Source organism: Eleutherodactylus coqui, chromosome 7, assembly GCF_035609145.1.
Source record: "Eleutherodactylus coqui strain aEleCoq1 chromosome 7, aEleCoq1.hap1, whole genome shotgun sequence".
Taxonomy (NCBI): Eukaryota; Metazoa; Chordata; class Amphibia; order Anura; family Eleutherodactylidae; genus Eleutherodactylus; species Eleutherodactylus coqui.
This window is the reverse complement of record NC_089843.1, coordinates 28011841-28036016: the sequence shown is the minus strand read 5'-3', so window position 1 is coordinate 28036016 and position 24176 is coordinate 28011841. Positions and strand designations below refer to the sequence as shown.

The 24176-nt window shown below is 47.3% G+C and overlaps 1 protein-coding gene across 1 annotated transcript in view; it reads right to left on the bottom strand.

Annotated features, from left to right (window-relative positions):
* LOC136573456 (vomeronasal type-2 receptor 26-like) overlaps window positions 1-24176 on the bottom strand; it is a 113488-nt gene that overhangs the window by 63273 nt on the left and 26039 nt on the right. The gene's annotated exons all lie outside the window — the stretch shown is intronic.

Sequence of the window (24176 nt, the reverse complement as noted above, 5' to 3'; positions counted from 1 at the left end):
ACACTGCATGCCCTAGTCAGACTGTTTTTTTTTTTTATTAATAGTCACAGGCAGTTACAACTCCACTATGGGAATTCCGTGTGCACCCACAGCATGGGTGGGTCCCAGGAAGCCTCCGACCGTTCATAAATAAATCCCATTGCAGTGCCCCGGATAGCAGAGCTAACGTGAGATAGAATACAGGTGGGCTTCGGCCCACACTGCATGCCCCAGTCAGACTGTTTTTTTTTTTTTATTAATAGTCACAGGCAGGTACAACTCAGCTATGGGAATTCTGTGTGTACCCACAGCACGGGCGGCTCCCTGGAACACAACGACAGTACATTACTGTATCCCATTGCAGTGCCACGGATAGCAGAGCTAATGTCAGATAAAATACAGGTGGACTTCGGCCCACACTGCATGCCCCAGTCAGACTGGGTTTTTTAATTAATAGTCACAGGCAGGTACAACTCCCCTCTGGGAAGTCTATGTGGAGTGGACCCACAGCATGGGTGGGTCCCAGGAAGCCACCGACGGTACATCAATAAATCCCATTGCAGTGCCCCCGATAGCAGAGCTAATGTCAGATAAAATACAGGTGTGCTTCGGCCCACACTGCATGCCCCAGTCAGACTCGGTTATTTTCATTAATAGTCACAGGCAGGTACAACTCCCCTATGGGAAGTCTGTGTGAAGTGGACCCACAGCATGGGTGGGTCCCAGGAAGCCACCGACGGTACATAAATAAATCACATTGCAGTCCCCCGGATAGCTAAGGTAACGTCAGATATAGTACAGGTGGGCTTTAGCCAACACTGCATGCCCTAGTCAGACTGGGTTTTTTTTAATTAATAGTCACAGGCAGGTACAACTCCGCTATGGGAATTCCGTGTGCACCAACAGCATGGGTGGGTCCCAGGAAGCCTCCGACCGTTCATAAATAAATCCCATTGCAGTGCCCCGGACAGCAGAGCTAACGTGAGATAGAATACAGGTGGGCTTCGGCCCCCACTGCATGCCCCAGTCAGGCTGTTTTTTTTTCATTAATAGTCACAGGCAGGTACAACTCAGCTATGGGAATTCTGTGTGCACCCACAGCACGGGCGGCTCCCTGGAACCCAACGATGGTACATTACTGTATCCCATTGCAGTGCCACGGATAGCAGAGCTAACGTCAGATAAAATACAGGTGGGCTTCGGCCCACACTGCATGCCCCAGTCACACAGTTTTTTTTTGGTGTGTGGGGGGGGGGGGGGGTAGATAGGTAGAACACTGTGATGTGAAAACTTAGTGCAGCCATACTATGCACAGACCCCTGTAGTATTCCTTTAGCAAACGTATAAGCTGACCCTAATAACAGTTATGTTGCAGAAGTCTAGGTAGACCCCAGTAACATTTCTGTAGTTACAGTATAGACAGACCCCAGTAACATTTTAGTTGCAGCAGTATAGACTGACCCCAGTAACATTTCTGTAGCTGCGGTATTGGCAGACCCCTGTAACATTTCTGCAGCTGAAGTATAGGCAGACCCCTGTAACGTTAAGGCAGTAACACTCCTCTCCTTTGGCCCAAACAAGTGTCTCCAATAACTGTGGTAACACGAGAGAAAATACATGATGCGCATTGCTGACCCCCTGACCCCAAGCGGGAGGAAAAGGTGGCGTTACAAGGCCAAGATAGCATGACCAGGACCCGCTATAGTCTGTGTGGGAACCACATTAGCGGGCCCAGGTTCAGGCTGGGTTCCGGGCCTCCACTGTGGATTTTGCCTCCATGGGCAAAATCAAACCTTCAGATCCGCCTAAGAGCCACTGGAGAAAAGTAAAGCCACAGAGTAAAAGCGGAAGCGACAACAGCTATGTGGAAAAGCTGGTATTTTCTGAGACAAGAGGGGCATTTGATAGCAATGTAAAGGATATTCTAGGAACTAAAAGTCAGGACTCCTCCTCATCTCAATCAGAAATATGGAAAGGCTTCATTCATATGTTTTCTGTTTACCATTGCAAAGTGTTAGCAATGCAAGTTTCTGGCTATACCACTCATCTTTGTCAGCAATTACCAAAGATGATCACAAGTAAAGGCCTCTTCAATCAGTCCAAAATCTGAGCGGGAGTATGTGGCTCTCAGCTGGCCTGCTTCCACCAAGGATATGTGCCTGCTGCTACTCTGTCACTGTGATGGGAAAACGTAGGGCACCCATACTATGCACTGACTCCTGTAATATTACTGTTGCAAAGGTATAAGCTGACCCCAATAACAGTTATGTTGCAGAAGAAGTCTAGGGAAACCCAGTAACATTTCAGTAGTAACAGTATAGACAGACACCTGTAACATTTCTGTTGCAGCAGTATAGGCATAGCCCACTATTAGTAACATTTCATTTGCAGCATTATAGACAGACCCCAGTAACATTTCATTTACAGCAGTATAGCTAGAACCCAGTAACATTTGAGTAGTAACAGCATAGACAGACCCCAGTAACATTTCTTTTGCAGCAGTATAAACAGACCCCAGTAACATTTCATTTACAGCAGTATGCACAGACCCCAGTAACATTTCAATTGCAGCAGTATAGACAAATCCCAGTAACATTTCAGTAGTAACAGTATAGACAGACCCCTGTAACATTTCAGTAGCAGCAGCGTAGGCAGAGCCCAGTAACATTTCTGTAGTAACAGTATAGACCGAACCCTGTAACATTTCAGTAGCAGCAGCGTAGGCAGAGCCCAGTAACATTTCGGTAGTAACAGTATAGACAGACCCCAGTAACATTTCATTTGCAGCAGTATAGACAGACCCCAGTAACATTTCGGTAGTAACAGTATAGACAGACCCCTGTAACATTTCAGTAGCAGCAGCGCAGGCAGAGCCCAGTAACATTTCGGTAGTAACAGTATAGACAGACCCCAGTAACATTTCATTTGCAGCAGTGTAGACAGACCCCAGTAACATGTCATTTACAGCAGTATACACAGAACCCAGTAACATTTCAGTAGTAACAGTATGGACAGACGCCTGTAACATTTCTGCAGCAGCAGTATAGGCACAGCCCAGCATTAGTAACATTTCATTTGCAGCAGTATACACAGACCGCAGTAACATTTCAGTAGCAGCAGTGTAGGCAGACCCCTGTAACATTTCAGGAGCAGAAGTATAGGCAAACCGAAGAAACATTTCTGTGGCAGAAGAATAGGTAGACCCCTGTAGCATTACTGTGGCAGAAGTATAGTCAGGCAGACCCGTGTGACATTTCTGTAGCAAGAGTGTAGGCCAACCCCGGACACATTGGTGTACCATGAGTGTAGGCGAAGGCCAGAAAAATTACTTGGATTACAGTGTAGGCGAGGGCCCAAAAAATTGCTGTACCAACAGTAGAAATGTACCCCAGAAAAATTGCCCAACCGAGAGGGCAGGTGAAACCCATTAATATTTTAGCTTACTGTGTCTTAATTTGTAACTAAGCATGGAGGCAGCCCTGTTAAAAATATTGGTTCATATTGAAGTTTCAATGCTTCAGTTAGAAACATAGAAATATTGTTTGACAAAAGTTATATGAGCCTTTTGGGCCGCAGAAAAATTGGCAGTTCAGCATGACGACAGGATGTTTCAGGAGGAGGACTAATATCATAGACAGATTGACAAAGGTAAATGTCCCTTTTTTTACGGTGATAGAGAAGAGTGCTTTTATCTGCAATTGCAGCGAAAAGATGGTTTAGGTAACGCTGCTCCCTGCTGGTGGAGAAGAGAAGTCTGGGGAAATCCAGGCTTTGTTCATCTTTATGAGTGTAAGCATGTCAGCACTATCAGTTGACAAGCGGGTACACTTATCTGTGATGATTCCCCCAGCTGCACTAAACACCCTCTCTGACAAGACGCTAGCGGCAGGGCAAGCAAGCACCTCCAGGGCATACAGTGCAAGTTCGTGCCACGTGTCCAGCTTTGACACCCAGTAGTTGTACGGAGCAGAGGCGTCACGGAGGACGGTGGTACGATCGGCTACGTACTCCCTCACCATCCTTTTACAGTGCTCCCTCCGACTCAGCCTTGACTGGGGAGTGGTGACACAGTCTTGCTGGGGAGCCATAAAGTTGTCAAACGCCTTGGAGAGTGTTCCCCTGTCTGCGCTGAACATGCTGCCTGATCTCCGCGCCTCCTCTGCAACTTGGCCCTCGGAACTGCGCCTTCTGCCGCTAGCACTGTCAGATGGAAAGTTTACCATCAGTTTGTCCACCAGGGCCCTGTGGTATTGCATCACTCTCGAACCCCTTTCCTCTTCGGGAATGAGAGTGGAAAGGTTCTCCTTATACCGTGGGTCGAGCAGTGTGTACACCCAGTAATCCGTAGTGGCCAGAATGCGTCTAACGCGAGGGTCACGAGAAAGGCATCCTAACATGAAGTCAGCCATGTGTGCCAGGGTACCTGTACGCAACACATGGCTGTCCTCCCTAGGAAGATCACTTTCTGGATCCTCCTCCTCCACAGGCCATACACGCTAAACAGATGAGAGGCAAGCAGGATAGGTACCCTCTGCAGTGAGCTCAGCTGTCTCTTCCTCCTTAGGCTCCTCCCACTCCTTCTCCTCTGCCTCTAAAATGCGCTGAGATATAGACATGAGGGTGCTCTGACTATCCAGCGACATAATGTCTTCCCCCAGGGAACTTCTCAGCAGGCATAGCAGAGGGATGGTGATGCTAATGATTGCAGCATTGCCGCTCACCATCTGGGTAGACTCCTCAAAGTTTCCAAGGACCTGGCAGATATCTGCCATCCAGGCCCACTCCTCAGTAAAGAATTGAGGAGGCAGACTCCCACTACACTGCCCATGTTGGAGTTGGTATTCCACTATAGCTCTACGCTGCTCATACAGCCTGGCCAACATGTGCAGCGTAGAGTTCCACCGTGTGGGCACGTCGCAAAGCAGTCGGTGCACTGGCAGATTAAACCGATGTTGCAGGGTCCACAGTGTGGCAGCGTCCGTGTTAGACTTGCGAAAATGTGCGCTGACTCGGCGCACCTTGCTGAGGAGGTCTGACAAGTGTGGGTAGCTTTTCAGAAACCGCTGAAGCACCAAATTAAAGACGTGGGCCAGGCATGGCACGTGCGTGAGACTGCCGAGCTGCAGAGCCGCCACCAGGTTACGGCCGTTGTCGCACACGACCATGCCCGCTTGGAGGCTCAGCGGCGAAAACCAGCGGTCGGTCTGCTCTGTCAGACCATGCAACAATTCGTGGGCCGTGTGCCTCTTCTCTACTAAGCTGAGTAGTTTCAGCACGGCCAGCTGACGCTTGCCCACCTCTGTGCTGCCGCGCCCCGCCACACTGACTGCTGGTGACGTGCTGCTGACACATCTTAATTGAGAGGTAGAGGTTGCATAGGATGAGGAGGGGGAGGGTTTAGAGGAGGTGCCATAAACCGCCGCAGATACCAGCACCGAGGTAGGACCCGCTGTTCTGGGTGTGGATAGGACAAGAGCGGTCTCAGGCTCTGACTCGGTCCCAGCCTCCACCAATTTCACCCAATCTGCCATCAGGGAGATATAGTGGCCCTGCCTGCCAGTAGTTGTCCACGTGTCCGTGGTTAAGTGGACCTTCCCAGTAACCGCGTTGGTGAGGGCACGTATAATATTGCGGGAGACGTGCTGGTGTAGGGCTGGGACGGCACCGTCGTCATCATGTTTTTGAAAGCCTCTGTTTCCACAAACCTGTACGGGAGCATCTCCAGGCTGATCAGTTTGGTAATGTGGACATTTAAAGCTTGAGCGTGCGGGTGCATGGCGGCGTATTTGCGCTTTCCCTCCAACGCTTGTGCTAGCGACAGCTGCACGCAGAGCTGAGAGACATTGCTGGATGGGGCCGAGGACAGCGGAGGTGAGGGTGTGGGTCCAGGCCGGGAGATGCTCGTGCCTGTGTCCTGAGAGGTGGGTTGGATCTCAGTGGCAGGTTGGGGCACAGGGGAAGAGGCAGTGGTGCAACCCGGAGGCGGTGAACAGCCTTCGTCCCACCTTGTGGGGTGTTTGGCCATCATATGCCTGCGCATGCTGGTGGTGGTGAGACTGGTAGTGGTGGCTCCCCAGCTGATCTTGGCGCGACAAAGGTTGCACACCACTGTTCGTCGGTCGTCCGCGCTCTCAGTAAAAAGCTGCCACACCTGTGAGCACCTTAGCCTCTGCACGGTGGTTGGCCCGAGGGCGTGCTTTGGGAATCCATTGGGGGATTATTCACTCTGGCCCTGCCTCTACCCCGGCCACCCCACTGCCTGTTCCAACCTGTCCTGCGGCTGCACTTGCCTCCCCCTCTGAAGACCTGTCCTCAGTTGGCTTATCAAACCAGGTGGGGTCAGTCACCTCATCGTCCAGCGGCTCGTCCTCTGAATCCTCTGTGCGCTCCTCCCTCGGACTTACTGCCCTTACTACTGCCTCACTGATAGACAACTGTGTCTCATCATAATCATCGACTTCCTCACCCACCGAAAGCTCTTGAGACAGTTGCCGGAAGTCCCCAGCCTCATCACTCGGACCCCGGGAACTTTCCAAAGGTTGGGCATCGGTCACGACAAACTCCTCCGGTGGGAGAGGAACCAATCAGCGCAGGGGCCCGAAAACAGTTCCTGGGAGTCTGCCTGCTCATCCGAATGTGTCATTTTCATGGAGTGAGGAGGCTGGGAGGAAGGAGGAGCAGCAGCAAAGGATTCAGAGTTGCAGCAGTGGACGGCGTAGAAGACAGGTTGCTGGAGACATTGCTGGATGCACTTTCTGCCATCCACGACAGGACCTGCTCACACTGCTCATTTTGTAATAAAGGTCTACGACGTGGACCCAAAAATTGTGATATGAAGCTGGGGACCCCAGAAACTTTCTTCTCTCCTAATCCTGCAGCAGCCGGATGCAATTCACCTGGACCAGGAATTCGGCCTATGCCCACACCCTCACTTGGAAATCCACGTCCTCGCACGCGTCCACGTCCTCTAGCCCTACCCCTACCCCTCAGCATGGTGGATTACGAATAGAGCAGACACAGAGTGGTGTAAAAAAATGTTGAATTATTATTAGCTTGCAGTTGGAGTGAGACAGCGCTTATGTAACGCAAACTGCAGTCAGGAAAAAAATAATTTGCAAGCCTGCAAGCAGGCCTAGCTGTGCAATATGCAATAGTAATACACCTGACCTCACAGCAGCTACGCAGTGAAATGCAGAGAGTCACAGCTAGCCGTAAGAAGGTTTTTTTTGTTCTTTTATTTTTGGGCAATGCAATGCAGGCTATATTGCGTCTATCTGAGTTTCCCTCTATCGGGGGCTGTCGCCGTGTGTGCAGTTGACAGCAGACACACAGCGGTGTAAAAAATTTTTGAATTATTATTGGCATGCAGTTGGAGTGAGACAGCGCTTATGTAACGCAAACTGCAGCCAGAAAAAAAAATAATACAGAATCCTGCAAGCACGCCTAGCTGTGCAATATGCAATAGTGATACACCTGACCTCACATCAGCCACACAGCGAAATGCAGAGAATCACAGCTAGCAGTAAGAAGTATTTTTTTTGTTTTTTTTATTTTTGGGCAATGCAATGCAGGCTATATTGCATCTATCTGAGTTTCCCTCTATCGGGGTCTGTCACCGTGCGTGCAGTTGAAACCAGACACACAGCGGTGTAAAACATGTTTTAATTATTATTGGCGTGCAGTTGGAGTGAGACAGTGCTTATGTAACGCAAACTGCAGCCAGGAAAAAAATAATTCGGAAGCCTGCAAGCACGCCTAGCTGTGCAATATGCAATACTGATACACCTGACCTCACAGCAGCCACGCAGTAAAATGCAGACAGTCACAGCCAGCCGTAAGAAGCATTTTTTTTTGTTTGTTTTTTTATTTTTGGGCAATGCAATGCAGGCTATATTGCGTCTGACTTTCCCTCTATCGGGGTCTGTCGCCATGCGTGCAGTTGACAGCAGACACACAGCGGTGTAAAAAAATTTTGAATTATTATTAGCATGCAGTTGGAGTAAGACAGCGCTTATGTAACGCAAACTGCAGCCAGGAAAAAAAAAATAATACAGAAGCTTGCAAGCAGGCCTAGCTGTGCAATTGTGAGGTATTACAACTGCCAGCAGCCACGGAGTTAAATGCACACGGTCACAGATATCCCGAAACAGGTGCTTTTTGGGGGTACTTGTTGACAGGATTCTACAGTAGCACTGTTCCTGCATCACCAATACTTCCCCTATACTCTGTATAATTGGCTGCAGACTGAGAAGGCAATAGTCTGCAGAGCCCAAGATGAAAAAAAAAAAATTGGTGCAAAACTGCTCCTAGCAGCCACAACAGTAATTCACACGGTAAGATGTGGCCCTAAGAAGGACAGTTGGGGTTCTTGTACACTACCCACTGTCCCTGCCTGACCAATACTGCTCCTATACTACGTAGTACAGACTGCAGCCTGAGAACGCTATAGCCTGCACGTCCGATATAAAAAAAAGAGACAAATGTGCAAAACTGCTCCCAGCAGCCACAACACTAATGCACACGGTGAGATATGGCCCTAAGAAGGACCGTTGGGGCTCTTGAAGACGCCAACACAGTAAACTATAGCAGCAGCACCCTCCCTAATCTCTGCCAGTGTGTGTCTGAGGCGAGCAGCGGGCGGGAAAGATTTAAATACTCTGCGGTCACCTGATCTCGCCAGCCACTCACTGCAGGGGGGTGGGATAGGGCTGGAACCTCACTGGAGGAAGTTGTAATGCCTTCCCTGCATGTCTATTGGCCAGAAAATGGCACAAAAATTTCAGGGAAGTAAATGTAATTAACTCGAGTAACGCGTGGTACTCGTCTCGAATAACGAGTATCTCGAACACTCTAATACTCGAACGAGCATCAAGCTCAGACGAGTATGCTCGCTCACCTCTAGTGTGGATGTTTTTAAGTAAGACCGCAGATGACCGATGAACAGTGGTGTGCAACCTGTGTCACACCAAGATCATCCGGGGAGCCACCACTATCAGCCTCACCACCACCAGCATGCGCCGGCATATGATGGCCAAGCACCCTACGGGGTGGGACGAAGGCCATTCACCACCTCCGGGTCTCACCACTGCCTCTTCCCCTGTGCCACAACCTGGCACACAGATCCAATCCCCCTCCCAGGACACAGGCACGGGCGCCTCCCGGCCTGCACCCACACCCTCACCTCCACCGTCCTCCACTCCATCCAGCAATGTCTCTCAGTGCAGCGTTCAGCTGTCGCTGACACAAGCGTTGGAGTGAAAGCCAAAATACGCCGCCACCCACTCGCATGCACAAGCTTTAAACAAGCAGATTGCCAAATTAATCAGCCTGGAGATGCTGCCGTACAGGCTTGTGGAAACGGAGGCTTTCAAAAACATGATGGTGGCGGTGGTCCCGCTCTAATCGGTCCCCAGTCGCCACTATTTTTCACGGTGTGCAGTCTCCGCCCTACACCAGCATGTCTCCCGCAACATTAATCGTGCCCTCACCAACGCGGTTACTGGGAAGGTCCACTTAACCACGGACACGTGGACAAGTACTGGCGGGCAGGGCCACTATATCTCCCTGACGGAACATTGGGTGAACTTGGTGGAGGCTGGGACCGAGTCAGACCCTGGGACTACTCACATCCTACACACACCCAGAATAGCGGGCCCTTCCTCGGTGCTGGTATCTGCAGCGTTTTATGCCACCTCCTCTAAACCCTCCCCTCCTCCTCCTCTGCTACCTCTACCTCTCAATTAAGAAGTGTTAGCACGTCGCAAACAGTCGGTAGAGCAAGCCCTGCTGAAACTAATCAGCTTAGGTGACAAGAGACATATGGCCCCCAAGCTGTTGCAGAGTCAGACAGAGCAGACCGACCTCTGGCTTTCGCCACTGAGCCTCCAACCGGGCCTGGTCTTGTTTGACAATGGTCGTAACCTGGTGGCGGCTCTGCTACTTGGCAGCCTCACACGTGCCATGCCTGGCCCACATCTTCAATCTGGTGGTTCAGCGATTTCTGAAAAACTACACCCACTTGTCTGACCTGCTCGGCAAGGTGTGCCGCATCTGCGCACAATAACTGCAAGTCCACCACAGATGCTTCCACCCTGAGGACCCTGCAACGTCGGTTTCAGCTGCCAGAGCACCGACTGCTGTGCAACGTGCCCACACGCTGGAATTCTACGCTGCACATGTTGGCCAGGCTGTACGAGCAGCATAGAGCAATAGTGGAATACCAGATGCAACATGGGCGGCGATGTGGTAGTCAGCCTCCTCAACTCTTTACTGAGGAGTGGGCATGGATGGCAGATATCTGCCAGGTCCTCGGAAACTTTGAGGAGTCTACCCAGATGGTGAGCGGCGATGCGGCAATCATTAGTGTTACCATCCCACTGCTGCGCCTGCTGAGAAGTTAGCTGCAAAGCATAAAGGCTGATGCCTTGTGGTTGGAACAGGAGACAGGGGATGAGAGTAAATCGCTTGATAGCCAGACCACCCTCATGTCTATATCTCAGCGCGTTTTGGAGGAGGAGGAGGGGGGGAGGGGAGGAGGGAGAAGAGACAGCTGGGCACACTACAAAGGGTACCCATGCTGCTTGCCTCTCATCTGTTCAATGTGTATGAGCTGTAGAGGAGGAGGAGGTGGATCCTGACAGTCATCTTCCTAGTGAGGACAGCGATGTGTTGCGTACTGCAACCCTAGCACACATGGCTGACTTCATGTTAGGCTGCCTTTCCGGTGACCCTCGCGTTAGACACATTCTGGCCAACACGGATTACTGGGTATACACCCTTCTTGACCCACGGTATAAGGAGAACCTTTCCACTCTCATTCCCGAAGAGGAAAGGGGTACGAGAGTGATGCAATACCACAGGGCCCTGGTGGAAAAAGTGATGCTAAACTTCCCATCTGACAATGCTAGTGGCAGAAGACGCAATTCTGAGGGCCAAGTAGCAGGGGAGGCGCAGGGCAGCATGTCCAGCGCAGGCAGGAGAGCACTCTCCAAGGCCTTTGCCAGCTTTATGGCTCCCCAGCAAGACTGTGTCACCAATCCCCAGTCAAGGCTGAGTCAGAGGGAGCACAGTAAAAAGATGGTGAGAGAGTATGTAGACGATCGTACCACCTTCCTCCATGATGCCTCTGCTCCACACAACTATTGGGTGTCAAAGCTGGACAACTGGCACGAACTTGCGCTGTACTCCCTTGAGGTGCCGGCCTGCCCTGCCACTTGTCAGAGAGGGTGTTTAGTACAGCTGGGGGAATCATCACGGATAAGCGTACCCACCTGTCAACTGCCGGTACGGGCATGCTTACACTCATAAAGATGAATAAAGGCTGGATTATCTCAGACTTCTCTTCTCCACCAGGAGAAAGCAACGGTACCTAATGATTCTTTTTGCTGCAACAGGAGAAAAATGCATCCTCTATCACCACAAAAAAGGAGGAATTAGCTTTGTCAATCACTCTCGGATATTATTACTTCTACTCCTCCTCCTAAAACATCATGTCATCACACTGAACTGCCAATTTTTCTGAGGCCCAAAAGCCTCTGTTTAAAAGTTTTTTACAATTTTTTTAAGTTGCAAAAGTATTGATACTTTAACAGAAACCATTTTGTTTTACAGGGCTGCCTCTAGGCTCTGTTACAAATTAGGCAACAGCGAGCTGTATCTTTAAAAAGTGTTTATGGGTTTCACCTGCCCTCATGGTTGAGCAATTTTTCAGTGGTGCACTTGTACTCTTGGTACACCAATTTTTTTGTCCCTCGCCTATACTGTTATCTCACTAATTTTTCGCCTACACTCATAGTACACCAATGTTTCAGGGGTTCGCCTATACTTCTGCTACATTAATGTTACTGGGATCCGCCTATTACTTTGCTAAAGGAATGTTACTGGGGTCTGCCTATACCTTTGCTACAGAAATGTTACTGGGGTCTGCCTATACCTTTGCTACAGGAATGTTACTGGGGTCTGCCTATACTTCTGCTGAAGGAATCCTACAGGGGTCTGCCTATACTACTGCTACAGAAATGTTACTGGGGTCTGCCTATACTTTTGCAACAGAAATGTTACAGGGGTCTGCCTATACCTTTGCTACAGAAATGTAACTAAGGTCTGCCTACACGTTTGCTAAAGAAATGTTACTGGGGTCCGCCTATACTTTTACTACAGAAATGTTACTGGCATCTGCCTAAACCTTTGCTACAGAAATGTTACTGGGGTCTGTCTATACCTTTCCTACAGAAATGTTACAGGGGTCTGCCTATACCTTTTTCTACCAAAATGTTACTGGGGTCTGCCTATACTTTTACTACAAAAATGTTACAGGGGTCAGCTGCAGAAATGTTACTCGGTTCTGCCTATAACTTTGCTACAGAAATGTTACTGGGGTCTGCCTATACGTTTACTACAGAAATGTTACAAGGGTCTGCCTATATTTCTGCTACAAGAATGTTACAGGGGTCTGCCTATACTTCTGCTACAGGAATGTTACTGGGGTCCGCCTATACTTCTGCTACAGGAATGTTACAAGGGTCTGCCTATACTTCTGCTACAGAAATGTTACTTGGGTCTGCCTATACCTTTGCAACAGAAATGTTACAGGGGTCTGCCTATACCTTTTTCTACCAAAATGTTACTGGGGTCTGCCTATACTTTTGCTGCAGAAATGTTACTCGGTTCTGCCTATAACTTTGCTACAGAAATGTTACTGGGGTCTGTCCCTTTACTTCTGCTACAGGAATGTTACAGGGGTCTGCCTATACTTTTGCTACAGGAATGTTACTAGGGTCCGCCTATACTTTTACTACAGAAATGTTACTTGGGTCTGCCTATACTTCTGCTGCAGGAATGTTACAGGGGTCTGCCCATATTTCTGCTACAGGAATGTTACAGGGGTCCACCTATACTTCTGCTACAGAAATGTTACTGAGTTCTGCCTATACCTTTGTTACAGAAATGTAACTGGGGTCTGACTATACTTCTGCTAAATTAATGTAACTGGGGTCTGCCTATACTTTTACTACAGAAATGTTACTGGGGTCTGCCTATACCTTTGCTACAGAAATGTTACTGGGGTCTGTCTATACTTTTGCTACAGGAATGTTACAGGGGTCTGTCTATACTACTGCTACAGGAATGTTACAGGGGTCTGCCTATACTTCTGCTACAGGAATGTTACTGGGGTCTGCCTATACTTCTGCTACAGAAATGTTACTGGGGTCTGCCTATACGTTTACAACAGAAATGTTACAAGGGTCTGCCTATACTTTTGCAACAGAAATGTTACAGGGGTCTGCCTATACCTTTGCTACAGAAATGTAACTAAGGTCTGCCTACACGTTTGCTAAAGAAATGTTACTGGGGTCCGCCTATACTTCTGCTACAGGAATGTTAATGGGGTCTGTCTATACCTTTCCCACAGAAATGTTACTGGGGTCCGCCTATACGTTTACTACAGAAATGTTACAAGGGTCTGCCTATATTTCTGCTACAAGAATGTTACAGGGGTCTGCCTATACTTCTGCTACAGGAATGTTACTGGGGTCCGCCTATACTTCTGCTACAGGAATGTTACAAGGGTCTGCCTATACTTCTGCTACAGAAATGTTACTTGGGTCTGCCTATACCTTTGCTACAGAAATGTTACAGGGGTCTGCCTATACTTTTGCAACAGAAATGTTACAGGGGTCTGCCTATACCTTTTTCTACCAAAATGTTACTGGGGTCTGCCTATACTTTTACTACAGAAATGTTACTGGTATCTGCCTAAACTTTTGCTACAGAAATGTTACTGGGGTCTGCCTATACTTCTGCTACAGGAATGTTAATGGGGTCTGTCGATACCTTTCCCACAGAAATGTTACTGGGGTCCGCCTATACGTTTACTACAGAAATGTTACAAGGGTCTGCCTATATTTCTGCTACAAGAATGTTACAGGGGTCTGCCTATACTTCTGCTACAGGAATGTTACTGGGGTCCGCCTATACTTCTGCTACAGGAATGTTACAAGGGTCTGCCTATACTTCTGCTACAGAAATGTTACTTGGGTCTGCCTATACCTTTGCTACAGAAATGTTACAGGGGTCTGCCTATACTTTTGCAACAGAAATGTTACAGGGGTCTGCCTTTACCTTTTTCTACCAAAATGTTACTGGGGTCTGCCTATACTTTTACTACAAAAATGTTACAGGGGTCAGCTGCAGAAATGTTACTCGGGTCTGCCTATAACTTTGCTACAGAAATGTTACTGGGGTCTGTCCCTTTACTTCTGCTACAGGAATGTTACAGGGGTCTGCCTATACTTCTGCTACAGGAATGTTACTAGGGTCTGCCTATACTTTTACTACAGATATGTTACTGGGGTCTGCCTATACTTCTGCTGCAGGAATGTTACAGGGGTCTGCCCATATTTCTGCTACAGGAATGTTACAGGGGTCCGCATATACTTCTGCTACAGAAATGTTACTGGGGTCTGCCTATACTTCTGCTACAGGAATGTTACAAGGGTCTGCCTATACTTCTGCTACAGAAATGTTACTTGGGTCTGCCTATACCTTTGCTACAGAAATGTTACTGGGGTCTGCCTATACTTTTGCAACAGAAATGTTACAGGGGTCTGCCTATACCTTTTTCTACCGAAATGTTACTGGGGTCTGCCTATACTTTTACTACAAAAATGTTACAGGGGTCAGCCTATACCTTTGCTACAGAAATGTTACTGGGTCTGCCTATACCTTTGCTACAGAAATGTTACTGGGGTCTGCCTATACTTTTGCAACAGAAATGTTACAGGGGTCTGCCTATACCTTTTTCTACCGAAATGTTACTGGGGTCTGCCTATACTTTTACTACAAAAATGTTACAGGGGTCAGCCTATACCTTTGCTACAGAAATGTTACTGGGTCTGCCTATAACTTTGCTACAGAAATGTTACTGGGGTCTGTCCCTTTACTTCTGCTACAGGAATGTTATAGGGGTCTGCCTATACTTCTGCTACAGGAATGTTGCAAGGGTCTGCCTATACTACTGCTACAGAAATGTTACAGGGGTCTGTCTATACGTCTGCTACAGAAATGTTACTGGGGTCTGCCTATACCTTTGTTACAGAAATGTAACTGGGGTCTGACTATACTTCTGCTAAATTAATGTAACTGGGGTCTGCCTATACTTTTACTACAGAAATGTTACTGGGGTCTGCCTATACCTTTGCTACAGAAATGTTACTGGGGTCTGTCTATACTTTTGCTACAGGAATGTTACAGGGGTCTGTCTATACTACTGCTACAGGAATGTTACAGGGGTCTGCCTATACTTCTGCTACAGGAATGTTACTGGGGTCTGCCTATACTTCTGCTACAGGAATGTTACTGGGGTCTGCCTGTACGTTTGCAACAGAAATGTTACATGGGTCTGCCTATACTGTGGGTGCAAAAAGACTTCCCATTGCCGTGTTTTACCTATCTGGCACAAATACACTGACTAACTAGGGCAGAAATGTGGGCTGAGGCCGAGGTCCTTGGCGGGGTGAAACTCTGCCATGTTTAGGCACTCTGATTTCTTCCTGTGTAATACCATCTTTGTGCACTGACAGCATAGGCAAGCAAAAGGAACTCAAAGACACCTAACGGTGTTGAACTATCTGACAACTACACAGAATGAACAGTGTGTGGGGACACATGGATTTCCCAATGCTATATAACTCACGGTACCTTGGGTCACACAAGGTGGAGGCTGGGACAGAGCCTGACCCAGGGCCCGCTCACATACTTCTCACACAGACTATTGCGGGTCCTACATTGGTCATTGTTTCTTGGCCTTGTTATGCTACCTTCTCCTCCTGCTTGGGGTCAGGGGACCAGCACTGGGCAACATGTGTTTTCTATCGTGTTACCACAGTTATCTGAGACACTGATTTGGGCCAAACAAAAGGAGCGTTAGTGCATTAATGAGACGTTCACTTCTGCACTACCATCCGAGTCTGCTTTATGCCCATGATTACTGAGGGTGTGAGCCGAGGTGGAGGTCCTTGGCAGGGTGAAAATGCCTTGTTTGGGCACTCTTATTTCTTGGTGTAATACTTTCCTTGGGTTCCAGGGGCTCGTCTATGCCGTGGGTGCACAAAGACTACCCATTGCGTTGTATTACCTGTCTGGCACAAACACACTGACTGACTAGGGCAGAAATGTAGGCCGAGGCCGGGGCCCTTAGCAGGGTGAAACTCTGCCATGTTTGGGCACTGTGATTTCTTTATGTGTAATAATTTCTTAGGGTTCCATGGGCTCGCCTATGCTGTTGGTGCACAAAGACTTCCCATTGCGGTGTTTTACCTGTCGGGCACAAATACACTGACTGACTAAGGTAGAAATGTGGGCCGAGGTCCTTGGTGGGGTGAAACTCTGACATGTTTGGGCTCTGTGATTTCTTTATGCGTGATACCATCTTTAAGTTCCTTGAGCTCGCCTACGCTGTGGGTGCACAAAGACTTCCCATAGCGGTGTTTTACCTGTCTGGCACAAATACACTGACTGACTAGGGTAGAAATGTGGGCTGCTGTTCTTGGCGGGGTGAAACTCTACCATTGGCGAGCCCAAGGAACTCAAAGACTTCCCATTTTGGTGTTGAACTATCTGACACCTACACAGAATGATTTGTGTGGGCAAACATGGATTTCCCATTGCTATGTAACTTGCGGCACCTTGGGTCACACAAGGTGGAGGCTGGGACCGAACCTTACCCTGGGCCCGCTCACGTGCTTCCCACACAGAGTATTGCTGCATTGTGGAGATGTATAGAAGTGCTGGTACCCGAGTCCCCTTTATGCCCTAGTTTGCGGCTCCTGACAATTTTGTGACGGAGGTGGCAGGGGATTGGAATGATGATCGTACATCAATTTATCATCAATTCTCAACAGCATTGTGGGTTATCGCCCACATTTTCAAACAGGGTCGCTGCCTGGCCCAGCCTACCCTCTGCAGTGTGTGCCTCCCGTTCCTCTTCATGCAATATGCACTAATAAATTGAAATGAGGGTGGTGTGGCTATGAAGCGAGCGTGTGGCATGAGGGCAGCTGAACGCAGGGACACTTTTGTGTGCGCTGTGGACGCAGGGTCGTGCGGGGGGTTGGACAGCAATGCCAGCATGTAACCCAGGAGAATAGGCAGCAGTGTCACCCGCAGGCAGTGATTGTCCTTGGTTGCAGGTAGTGTGGTGCTTAGCTAAGGTGTGCCTTGCTAATGAGGGTTTGTCCCAAGTAAATTGTTAGGGGGTGATGCCAGACTCTTGCCCCCATTTTGGCTTAATAGTGGGACCTGGGAGCCTCAGATGCAGCCATTCATGTTGCCCTGCCCTTCCCTATCCCTTTCTGTGGTGTTTCCATGACTTTCTGATGTTTTCTGGTGTTTCACAAGTTATCAGCTATGCGGAGCATCGGTGCCATACAAAAATGCTCGAGTCGCCCATTGCCTTCAATGGGGTTCGTTACTCGGAACGAACTCTTGAGCATTACGAAAGTTCGACTCGAGCAACGAGCACCCGAGCATTTTGGTGTTCGCTCATCTGTAGTCATATGCATTGTATAATCCATTACAGAACTTATGTAGTTCACTATGCTAGCAATCAAACAATCACATCTTCGAATCTCTTTGTAGGACTAAAAAATAGTGAAAAGAAAAAGATCAATAAAGTTTAATTAAAAAAAAGCTATAAAAAACCCACAAAACACACATCAAAGGTATTGTAATGGCCAAAGCCAAAAAATGTAGTTATATACCCCACATGATGAATAATTAAAAATAATTAAAAATGTCAGAATTGCTTTTTTTCATACATCAGCCTTTCAAAATGCTTTAAAAAAAGAGATCAAAAGTTGCCTATACCCCAAAATGGTATCAATAAAAGAAAAAAATTGAATGCAAAAAAAGGAGGCCTCATATAGCTCCATTAGTGAAAAAGTAATAGACATGGGTCTTGAAACGCAACTAAGAAAATTGATTTATTCTTTCTTCAAGGAAATGTTTTAATTGTGCAAATTTGTTATCGCTGTAATTGTATTGATCCACATAATGAAGTTAAAAGGTCACTTATGTGGTATATTGAATACTGTAAAAAAAAAAAATCTAGATTAAATGTGTTTGCTTCTCCTACCTTCTAAAATATGCACTGAAAACAATCAAAAAGTCAACTATAAACCAGAACAGTACCAATAAAAATGACAGGATGTCCTGCAAAAATTAGGTTCTTATATATCTCTCTTGATAAAAAATCTAAATGCTATGGGCCTTGTAATGTAGTGACAGAGAAGTTATTGTATTTAATTATTAGGTGTTTTTACTGTGGAAAAGTAATGACATAAAAAGCAACATAGATCGGTATCATCATAATTGTGCTGATACAGAGAATAATGTCATGGTTTTTTTTCGATGAATGATGAATGCCAATAACACAAAAAACATTTTTACATTCCACACCAAAAATTAATAAATGCTTTACAAAACATTATATTTACTCCAAAGAAATGTCATTAAAAGAACAACTTAGTCATCAAAAAGCAGGCTGTCAACTGGCAGTGTCAACAATCTATCAAAAATAGAGACATTATAGATCTATCAATACAACGATGAAAAAACTGAGAATAGCTTGGTCATTAAGGTGCAAAATAGGCCAGTCACTAAGGGGTTAATAAAGAAAGATCTTACAAATACACAATGTGTTTCAGAGATCTCTAAATGTCTCTTTTCTCTAACCCGTGAAGAGTATATAATACCTGAGGATATCCATATAGGCCAAGGACTTGTGCTGCTGGAATAGTGCTTGATGAGTACCGATCTCCGATGACACCGGCCAGCTGGCTGTAGCCTGTATACGAGTAATTAGGTATCATCTTATTAGGGCCAGATAGAAGATGTAAAACATAGCGTATTGCCAATTGTGCATCTGAGCATGTGTCATAAAGATGGTATCCCAGTGTAATATTGGGTAAGATGTCAGGATTCTGGTTAATATTATAAATGGCATAGACAAAAATGTAAGGTTGTAGGAATTTCTCAAACCCGTATCTGTAAACGTATAAATGTGCAGATGAGTAAAGCTGGCATTATATACAATCTTAGGCATATTCATTCCTAGAGTAATAAGTGATATCATAGAGTGAATCATGTGGCCTGCTAGAGTGCAGAACACTTATGCTCCAGCAGAGGCAATGATGAACATATGGAGCACCGGCAGCCAGATTACACATCATGTGACCAGATGTTTGAAGCTGATATAACCAAGTTATTGTAAATTACTTGTTCATTTATAGAAGCAAGCTGAACATTACTGTGCAACTGATAAGTTGAAAAATACTTTATGTTCTACACGCTTCTACCCTCAGTCTATACATGCTTATAAATAGTCATCAGGCAGTGAAGTGGCTTATGACGATTACATATGTGCTGCTTCTGCATTCATTTCAGTGTTGCACAACTGTCTGTGCAGCATAAATTGGTTCAGATTAGAGATGAGCGAGCATGCTTGTCCGAGCTTGATGCTCGTTCGAGCATTAGCATACTGGAAGGTACTCATTACTCGAGCGAGCACCATGAGGTGCTCGAAAAAAATCTCACCCTCTTCTCCCCACATGTTTAGCCCCTTTTTTAGCCAATAAACATGCAGGGAAGGCTTTGGCACCACCTTCTATGACGTGCCAACCCTGTGCATGTCTATAGCAGTGACTGGCTGACCAGATAAGTGACCTACAAGCATAAACACTCAGGTCACCTGATGCTTGCCTCACACGCAGGCTGGATTAGCTGAGGGCCAGAGTTGCTGATAATCAGGGAGAGTGATAGTATAGGTTAGAGGTTGCGTTTAGGGAGGGATCCTTTTTCCAAGAACCCAACAGTCCTTTTTAGGACTACAAGTGTACTTTTGTGCATCAGCAGTTTGGCTAGCTGGGAGCAGTAGTGCGCACAAAGTATTCTCAAGCATCCTGGTTGTATACTGTATACTGTTATCGGTTTTATGCAGTATGCTGCTAGTGATGTACAGATAGTAGATAGGAAGTTAAAAAAAAAAACTATCATTTTTCTTTTTTTTTTTTTTTTTTTTGGGGGGGGGGGGGGGCTTAAAGCGTACACTATATACCCCTGGGTGCGTCCTGTCAATCCACACTATCTAACAAGACAATACGCTGCTTACAATTTTTTTTTTTTTTTGGGGGGGGGGGGGGGGGGGCTATATACCACTGTTTCTCCTGTCAATCCACACAGTCTAACAAAGATCTGGTACTGTGTTAGCCAGTAGAGCAAAATGTGAACACAGGGTTTGGATCCAATCCATAAGCCTGAAGAAGAACCCTGCGTTATTTCGCAAGCTCGCTATTATTACATCATGTATTTTTGTTAGCTATTAAAAGATATCATATCTACAAGATTACATGGTTTCTCTTGCTGAGAACAATAACATTTTACACAATCTAACGAGACTTTATGCTGTTTACAGTGTATGTTTTAGGCATATGCCAAATTAAATCCGGGGTGTGTCCTGTCAATCCATACTGTCTAACAAAACAATATGCTGCTTACAATTTTTTTTGAACCTCCAACCAGGCATGACCGTGTGTGACAATGGGTGTCACCTGGTGGCAGCTCTGCAGCTTGGCAAACTATCACACGTGCCATGCCTGGCCCACGTGTACAATCTTGTGGTTCAACACTTTCTTAAAAACTACCTCAATTTGTCTGAGCTGCTCAGCAAGGTGTATCGCGTGTGCGCACATTTCAGAAAATCCACCACAGATGCTGCCACCCTTAGGACACTGCAACATCGCTTCAAGCTGCCAGTTCACCGACTGTTGTGCAACGTGCCCACGTGCTGGAATTCAACTTTGCACATGTTGGCCAGGGTTTACAAGCAGCGTAGAGCCATTGTTGAATACCAGCTGCAACACGCCCGTCAGACTGGTAGTCAGCCTCTGCACTTCTTCACAGAGGAGTGGGCATGGATGTTAGGAAACTTTGAGGAGTCAACACAAATGGTGAGCGGCGATGTGGCCATTGTCAGCGTAACCATCCTGCTGCTTTGCCTGCTGAGAAGTTCACTGCTATGCAGTAAGGCCAACACTTTGCGGATAGAACAGGAGATGGGGGATGACAATTTGTCGCTTGATAGCCATACCACCCTCACGTCTGTTTCTCAGCGTGTATAGGAGGGGGAAGAGACCGCTGCCCACACTGCAGAGGGTACCCATGCTGCTTCCCTCACATCAGTACAGCATATATGGGCTGAAGAAGAGGAGCAGGAGGAGGCTGAGAGTTATCCTCCTAGTGAGAAGAGCAATGTGTTGTGTACTGGGACTCTGGCACACATGGCTGACTTCATGTTAAGCTGCCTTTCCCATGACCCTTGCGTTAGACGCATTCTGGTCAATACTGATTACTGGGTGTTTACCCTTCTTGACCCACAGTACAAGGAGAACCTTTCCACTCTCATTCCCGAAGAGGAAGGGAGTACAAGAGTGATGCAATACCACAAGGCCCTGGTGGAAAAGCTGATACTAAACTTCTCATCTGACAACGCTAGCAGTAGAGGACGCAGTTCAGTAAGCCAATTAGCAGAGAGATGAAGAGAACAGGCAGCATGTTCAGCACAGGCAGGGAAACACTCTTCAAGGCCTTTGCCAGTTTTATGGAACCCCAGCCAGACTGTGTCACCACTCCCCAGTCAAGGCTGACTAGGAGGGAACATTGTAAAAAGATGGTGAGGGAGTGCATGGCCAACCATACCAACGTCCTCCGTGATCCCTCTGCTCCATACAACTATTGGGTGTCAAAGCTGGACACGTGGCACAAACTTGCGCTGTATGCCTTGGGGGTGCTAGCCTGCCCTGCCGCTAGTGTGTTATCAGAGAGGGTGTTTAGTGCTGCTGGGGGGATTATCACGGATAAGCATACCCGCTGTCAACTGACAGCGCTGACAGGTTTACACTTATTAAGATGAACAAAGCCTGGATTTCCCCAGACTTCTCTTCTCCACTGGTGGAAAGCAACATAACAAAGTATATTTTAGCTGGAACTGGGTAACCATCCATCCTCTATCACCCCAAAAAGTTGCTTAGTCTATCCTTCTCTGACCTTCCTTCTCCTCCTCCTAAACCAGCATGTCAACACGCTGAACAGCCAATTCTTCAGAGGGACAAAAAAGGCTCTGTAAAAACTAATTTTTTTGAGAAGTCTGCCTCCAGGCTCTGTCAAAACCATGTTTTCTGGGGGCTGCCTCCAGGTTCTCGCCCCCAATTTTGAAAAGGTTCACCACTAGAGTTCAGCAAACCTCCTGCTCCCAGCTTCATATGCCCAAAGTCCACAAATGTATCCCAGCGCAGTGTCCAGCTATCTGACACTGAGACGGAATGAATTGTCCTGGTTTGGCAACTCTAATTTCTTCATTGTGCATGCTCTCTTCCCCTGGGGCACTGGTTAAAAAGCCCCTCGGGGAGAGTCAGGGACTTGGATAGGCATTGGCTTGCCCGTCGGTGGATCCCCACCTGGATCCCATTAAGCAAGTACAAGCTCTATGCTATAAAAATATTTCAGGGGTTCACCTGCACTCTGGGTAAACAAATCATTCAGGGGTACACCTATACTCTTGGTACACAAATTTGTCTGGGGTTTGCCTATACCCATGGTAATCCAATGTTTGAGGGCTTCGCCTGTACTCTTGATACACAAATGTTTTAGGGGTTCACCTATATTCTTTGTACACAAATTTGTCAGGGGTTGACCTGCACTCTGGGTAAAACAAATCTTTTGTTTTAGAAAAGGTTGTTGAATTGTGGAGATGTGTAGAAGTACTGGCATCTGAGTCCTCTTTATGCCCAAGTTTGTGACCCATGAAATTTTGTGACGGAGGTGGCATGGGATTGGAATTATTGGAACCCAACAGTCCTTTTTAGGACTACAACTCCCCTTTTGCGCATCATCAGTATGACTGCCTGGGACCAGTAGTGCGAACAAAGCAATCACAAGCATCCCAGCTGTATACTGCATACTGTTAACGGTTTTATGCAGTATACTGCTACTGGTGTACACAGACTGTATAGGAACTAGCAAAACTCTGATAATTTTTTATTTGTTTTTGGCTGAAAGCATTTGCATAATAGGCCCAAGTGGGGGACGTGGCCAAGCCTGCAGAGTGTGAGGATGCACTGTTCATGGGCTCCTAAGCCATAGAAGACTTGCTGCTTCCTTTGGTGTTTCTAAGCCAGCAGACGACCCACACACCCCTACCAACAGCATCCCTGCAGTGCAAAAAACACTTTGAGAGGACTCTCTAAAAAATCGGCTGAGGAGGAGTATCAAGGCCTAGTAACTGGCACAAAACGCGGCCTAAATTTCTGGGCGGGAAGGAGGAGCAGCTCACGGAGGTACATCTGACGTGCTAAAAACATTGATAGTGACAGCGGACCTACCCCAGATAACTCCGGCAGCGGCGGTAGTAGAGAGGGGAGAGAGAAGGTCCCGCGGACACCTGGCGGCAGAGCGCTGACCCAACCTGGGCTGGCCCACGAGCCGGAGCAGCAGCACCTGGTGCAGAAGACAGGTAGAGCTCATAAGTGAGTACCGGAGATCACGCCAAGCCCAACTCCCATTACAAAGATATCCAAGCAGAGACTCTAGAGCCTCCATAACGGGCCCCTCCGCTCCCCCCCCCCTGCGGGCTCTCCTCTGCTGACTCAGTTTTCCCGCCCGAACTTGCAGTCATCTCCCTCCTCCCCCCTCCCTCTGTCCTCCTCAATTGTGTGAATGGAGGAAGATAGAGCAGCCTAAAGGAGACTGCAAACTGATCCAAACTGATCCAATATACACACAGCCATCTCTGCATTTGGGCAGAAGTCAGCAAAAGAGCTCAGCTCTAATTTTTTCTGGAACTGGATTACCCAGTTCCAATTTAAAACAATTTTTAAGGACCCTCATGCTGAGAGTCTGACTCTACTACATAATTTTTTTTTTCTCATCTCTATCTTGTGGGATCAACTGTCCACGAGCGGCAAAATGACCGCATAGATGGCTGAGTGAGACAAAACAATGTGGAGGAAGACGCCCTACGGCACACAGCGTGATAATAGCCTGAAGATCTCTCTTTCCAAAACTTAATTAGTTTCCAACCACCATCCATCCCAAATTAAACAGCAGCACTAAATGGTGAAAGACATCAGAGAACGTAGTTGCGA